Below are 6,875 nucleotides of genomic sequence, written 5' to 3' on the forward strand. Positions count from 1 at the left end.
GCCAATTAGCAGTGCTCAGAATCTAGGGGCAGAGCAGACCCCTCCTTAGCTTTGGCCCACATGAGGATGGTTTTGGGTGTGGGTTGGCACTGCCACATCCAGATGCTCATTATGGCTTATTAACCCCCCCCACCCCCTTTACCCCTCACTGACTACCCCCCCCCCCCCCCAACCCTTCTCAAAAACTTTATCATCTCCCATCCACTTCTCCTTTTCTGTCTCTAACTGTATCTGTCTGCCACCTACCTGCAGCCAAGGCAGCTGTGCACCCAGCCTGATGGATGCAGTACCAGGATCCTCTCTGTCCTTCAACATGAAGACAAATATAACCTCTGTCTGTATGCTGTTTTTCCCCTCTCTCTTTGGTTTCATTGGTGTGCTAATGTGTGCCCAGTACTTTCATAAAGTAGTGCTTGTTCTGTCCCATGTGTTTTAGTGTATCAAGTAATTAGTAAAAATAAATGCTGGTGTGTTTTCAGACTGCTTTCACATATTCTGACATCAGTGGTGGAAGCAGAAACGATTTCACATTCAATAAACCTGATTTATGTCTGAATTCTTGTCATGTTTTACAGCAGGGGTGGGGGAACTCCAGGCCTCAAGGGCCGGTGTCCTGCAGGTTTTAGATGTGTCCTTGATCCAACACAGCTGACTCAAATGGCTAAATTAAGTCCTCAACATGTCTTGAAGTTCTCCAGAGGCCTGGTAATGAACTAACTGTTTGATTCAGATGTGTTGACCCAGGGGGATATCTAAAACTTGCAGGACACCGGCCCTTAAGGCCTGGAGTTCCCCACCCCTGTTTTACAGGAACTCTGCAGAAAGGGTGATGGCAGATAGTCATCTTTCTCCAGAGTAAACAAATATATTATGTGGAAACCTCCCTCACATGAATATGAACTTTTTAAAATCACAACTGTGCCATTACAGCCTAATGAAGATGTCTGTATGAGCATAGATTGTTAAACTACAAAATAGCATCATTTTTCACACCTAATGAAAAGAGAAAAAAAACCCTTCCTCATTGAGGAAGCGAAAAATAAATCTAATTTTTTACTACAGGACGTTTCAGTAAAACTACGTTTTTTGTCCTTCTTTGCTTTGTCACTCTTGGATTCAAATCAACAAAGACCAGCTGTGCATGTCTGAGGTGACACTGTGCCTTTACGAGTCTTCCCCCTTCCATCCTGGAAGTTCAGTAACTCTTTGAATGTGTTGCTGCATGCAAATGCACAGTCACCCTGCCTTGATACTGCCTTACATGCCGGTTTAGATCAGACTTTACTGATTCCCCACAGGGCAAATTAATTTTTTCCTCTGGCTCAAGGAAGGAAAGAGACAGAGAGAACACTGTATGCACCCACCACTTAAATATGACATGCAGCAGTAATATACACATAGTTTGTAGATTATTGTGAAGGAAACTTAATACACTGTTTCTGATCACAAAGACTTTGCACTTCAGACTCATTTAAACCCTTTTCATTCATAATCGAGATCCACAATCCACAGATATGTTATGTTATGTTATTTTATTTTGTAAGATTTATTTTCTGCTTTTTAGGCCCTTATTTAACATGACAGTGTAGAACAGATATGAGGGTGGGGGTAGAGAGCCAGAGTGGATGAATGACACAGCAAATGTCCTGAGGCAGACTCAAACACAGGCTGCTATAGTTCACACCAAAACTTTGCTTTTATTTTTAACATTCAGTTCTTGCTAACCAGGTAGCCACAGCTCTTCTTGTCCTGTGTTTTCCTACTGGCAGGTATAACACAGGGTGCTGTTGTCCTGTCCTGGAGTCTCTAGCACCTAACTCTGCCATCTCAGACCACAGCTGGACATGGTAATACTCGTGCTCTGGAGTGCATACACCACCTTCTGCTCAGTTACAAATCCATTTTTTGTAGAGTGTAAAATCAGAGTATTGGTATACTCTCACTCTCTTAACCTTTAATTTATAGATCTTCACTTCTGTGGGCCTGAAGTGATCATCCATCCATCTATGATCTAACAGATGTCCTTTTCCAGTTCCTCCTTGGGGATTCCCAGGCCAGATGAGATTATGAGATATAATCTTTTAAGTGAGTTTTGAGTCTACCCTGTGGTCTTGCCAGAGTTAGGCATGCCTAGAAGACCTCCAAAGGGAAGTGCTCAGGACGCATTTTAGCCAAATGCCCAAACCTCCTCAATTGGCTCCTTTCAAAATAGAGGAGCAGCAGTTCCCAAGTTCCCTCCGGATATCAGAGGTCTTTACCCTATCTCAAAGGCTGTCCTTTAACCCTTTCCTTATTTCAACCTCTGAAATGGGGAAATTTCAGTAAGATAGTGAATGCAAGCAGCTAAAATGAGGAAACTTATTTTAGCCACTTGTTTTCACTATCTTACTCTTTCATTTATTACCCAGATCACATGCTATTTTTTTTTGGTCAAGGCCTGACCACCGCTTGCTTTCAAGCTTCCCTTGAGACTGGATCTGGGGTTGTCACTTTCCAGTAAGGGTATCCAGCACTAGGGAGGGGTACCGGTATCCGGTGCCATTATGGCAGACCCGGAGTTAGCAACATCCCCCAAGAACCCGAAGAGTAGAGTCCTGGCCCCTAGCCCTGCCAGTGTAGCAGAAATGATGACGGATGATGATGGTAGCAGCAGCCGTTCTTCTCTGCGTGAGTAGCTTAATATTGTTCGTGTGTAATTTACGTTGAGTAGGCTAACCACGTTATTAAATTAACGTATGTAAGGTGAACTAGCAAACACCGTCATAGTTACATGCAGCTGTCTTCTTGTTTGATAGAGTGATACCATATATGCCCTATAGCTGCAGAAAAGGCTAACGTTGTTAGAAAAAAACAGCTAAACATGAGAGGTTTTAGGACAAAGTTTGTGTTTTCCATTGTTTAAGCACCGGTTCGAGCACCATTTAAGCACCGGCACCGTTTCAAAAGTACCGGTTTGGCACCGGTATCGGATAAAACCTAAACGATACCCATCCCTATCCAGCACCAAAAACTTCTACTTCATTATTTTTTTAAATTTTTTCATTTCATGTCTGTTTACTCCCCCGAGAATAATCTGCGTCAGGAGAATCTACCAGGACCTATTGGCCCAGACAACACAGCTCCCACATCACATGGACATGTAAATCCCTCCACCATGATACGGTGGCGATTCACTGTGGGGAGGGGGGATAGGGGGGAAAAATTGCTACTCCCCCAAGCTCATCCCCGCAATCCCGAGTATGATGGCTCCATTGTGTTAAATAAACATGATCCTTGCTGTGTTGTCAGGGCACTAATGGTGTGAAATGAATCTGTGTCTGGTTGATATGGAAACAGCAGGGAGTACAAGTTTGATGTGGTTGAATATTCTATTGTTTCATCAGGTGAGAACTTAGAGCCATCAGTATGAATTTGGAGTTGGGCTCCCTGGGGTACACAGTCTTCTGTATTGCAGCAACCTTCAGGTAGTTTTCCGTAGGACTGGAACTTTCTGCAGACAAAAGAGATGGAACTAAATTTTTGAGTCGCAGTAATGGCGAGCAAACAGCTGCTAGTTTACCTGCTGTTGACAGTGAGTAAATACCTAAACTATTAGGGGACAGACTGAAGTGTTTATAGGGCTAAGTCAAGGCTGTCAACCTTTGTGCAAACTGTGATTTAATGATTTAAATGCAAAATCATGTATGCATATATAGACTGTACCTCCAAATGAGCAATGCAGTAAAAGCAATGCCAAAGTGCCTTATATATGCATTCTTTTAATAGCCAGCAGGGGGCGACTCCTGTTGTAATGACCATTGTACAGAGATCTGTGGGAAAATGGCCCATGGCTTCCTCGTTCTATGCATTAGGTTTTCTATAGATTACGACCCCCATTAGAGCTGTAATAAAGGAGAGTAAACGTTCTCATTGGCAAATATGAGTGTACAGTTTCCTTTAGTTTCAGTTGCCTCACACTGGGTAAGTCCACCATTCATGGACAGTATATTGTTGAGACTGACCTGCTTGCAGACACAAGCCTCTAGCCCAGCTGTGAGGTGCACGACCTGAATAATGAGAGAATCAGTTTGAACATTAACATTAAGGTACATGACTTTTGACCTTTTTTGGTTTTAGGCTCCAGACCTCCTGCAACACTGAAATGGGTAAGCAGTTAAGAAAAAGGATTTAGGTTTCAGGAAACAACAGCATATCAGAGGTTCTCACCCTATCTTTAAAAAATGACTCTCAAGGCTTCAGAGCTGCTCCTTTATAAATGTTAAACTGGCTTTTACCTTCTGCACACAAAACAGTCAGAAGATCCCCATTTCCCATTTTTCAGCACTAACACTGATCCGCCAACATCACAGTGAGTCTAAAAGACAGTTAGCGTGCCTTTACTTGCCAGAGGCACACACACAGCCTTCTCCCTATCACCAAGCACCTTTCATGTACATGTTGACCTTGAACTCATTCATGTTGCTCTACAATTTCACACCCCTTACAGACATGTCAAAGATAGAGCTTTACATGGTAAAGACCCAACAGCAATACTGGTAAGCCGTGGAAAAGTTAGCTTGTTGCATGTAGGAATTTATTACACATTTACAACATCATAGCAAAGCATAGCAGCAAAATCCATCATTTAACTTATATAAAGTAAGTGTTGCCTTTATTTACACATGCAGCACTAACTTCATTAATCACTAATAATAAACTGTCTCCATGATGATAAGAAAACTTTATACTTTTGCGCTTTATCAAGTCTTGGGCATAGTACACATTATTGAGTACTGTAGATTTTTTCCATCAGCACTGTGGGTATGATTGAAGTCTTGAGGACCATTAATGTAAGAGTGAGCCTTGTCTGAATGTCACCTTAAAAAAGGTTGAATTTTACTTTGGATACCACTCCTGATGCATCCCAAAGGGCCTTGTGTCTCCTCCTTGGACAAACTATGAAGCCGCTCTAAACCCTTTTCCTCATGTTTTTACTTAAATATTGTCCTCTTCAGATCTCCCATACTTGTTGCACTAAATGCTCTTTCAGGTTTCTTTTGTGGCTGTCTGTCTTCCTTGCTTTCCACACTGAAGGAAATGCTGGGCAGAAGCAATAGGCCAATTTCCAAAGCAGGAACTATCTGGTGGTTTTTAGGCAGTCTGCATGTGTATGTGTTTAACCTCCCTTGTAACCACTCTGTAGGTCCTTAAACTTGGAGAACAGTAACGTTTCAGAAGGAAGACGAAGGACAGCAACACAAATGAAAATAAAAATAAAAGTCAGGAATGGTTTGATGAGCCTCTGATGCTACTGATGACATCCAGACAGATTTGTGTCAGAAAAAGAGCAAGAAGCACAAGGATGAGCTAAAAGGTGATTGGGGAGAGGCGACAGAGTCAGAGAAAACACAGCAGAGAATCAGAGAAATAAAACATTCATTTTTTTTTAGACCAGCTACATTTGAAAGCACTAATAAATACCTCCACACAGTCTGTCCACTCGTGGCTGTTTGGCAGAACAGCTGTAACACAGACTTGCAGCTCTTCTAGGCTCTGCCTGGAGGCTGAGTTGTAACCAGGTTGCTATGTTTAAAAAAACAGGGCGCTGTAGCTGTAGCTAAACACAGACAGGCAATGTCTGAAGGAATCTTTTAGCTCACTAAAAACACATTTCTAAGAGAGCAAGCTCTGGATAATCTGGATTGAGTTTAACATGTGCTTCCACACACCAACACAGTCTCACAGATCAACACCTCCTCCCACGTCCCCTCTCCTCAAGATGCCTATCTGTGTTCAGCAGTCAGTCATTTAAAGATTGAGAACAAGGCTGCATGCCCAGTCTTGTTCTATAGAAACAGTGTAACAGACACTTGTTTGTGCACTGCAGGAAGACTACATCACATTACATCTATGTTGTAACAGCAGGCAAAGTATGTGCACAATGCAACACAGAGCTACAGCTTCAGACGGTTTTGCAAATTAGGTGATAAATATGTGATCAAGCCACAAGTTAAAACTCAAAAGGAAATATGATGGAAGTATAAAGTAAAAAAATATCACAGATACACTTATAACATATAACTCAGGCATTCAGATATAAATAAAGGATCATGCCGTACATAATAAAGATCAAAGCTCCAAGATACTAAGTCTTATATATTGTAACAACTATTTAGAGGGCAATTTAACATCATAACCATTACCTCTATTAAAATGAATGGCCTCTGGTTATATTTATTCATTTAGGTTTAGCTTTTGTCCAAAGCACAGTTCAAATGAGATAAAGTGTGAACTGTGGATCAAAGAGGAGCTCGACAGCAAAACATGCAGAAAATTATTTTCAGTTATGAAAAAAAGAGTACAGAATTTGGGAACTTTTTGCTTGTTATGTGATTTTTAAGAGATGTTTTTCAAAAAGATTTGTTATAAATTCTAATTTGGTTGATTTTTTTAAAATATATTTTGTTTATTTCATCATCCCCTGGTAGATATGATGTTCTATGTTTGCATTTGTTTCACGTCACCTGTGCACAGTCACCAAAATTTGCATCTGTGAGGGAATTTTGTTTGAGTCATTACTAAATATTGACTGAAGAATCACTAAGAGGGCTGCAGGCCAGGCTTTACTGATCCAATGTTACAATCATAATGTGATAAGATGCTTCCCTCAATAAATTTTACATAAAAACAGAGATAACATTACAATTGTGCTATGCAAGATAACTACATATAACCAAAAAGTGATCACAATTAAAGGAACAGTTCGTAGTCTATTGATCTCTAATAGATTCCTGTTAAAACACCACTTCAATCATCTAACTGAGCGGAAATAAAAGCATAAACTGTAACTCCAGTGCCTGGAGCCGTGACATGTGTCACTGCTTGTTTTTCTTTCT

This window comes from Perissodus microlepis, chromosome 6, assembly GCF_051167445.1.
Source record: "Perissodus microlepis isolate ML-2025 ecotype Zambia chromosome 6, ASM5116744v1, whole genome shotgun sequence".
In the NCBI taxonomy this organism is placed as follows: Eukaryota; Metazoa; Chordata; class Actinopteri; order Cichliformes; family Cichlidae; genus Perissodus; species Perissodus microlepis.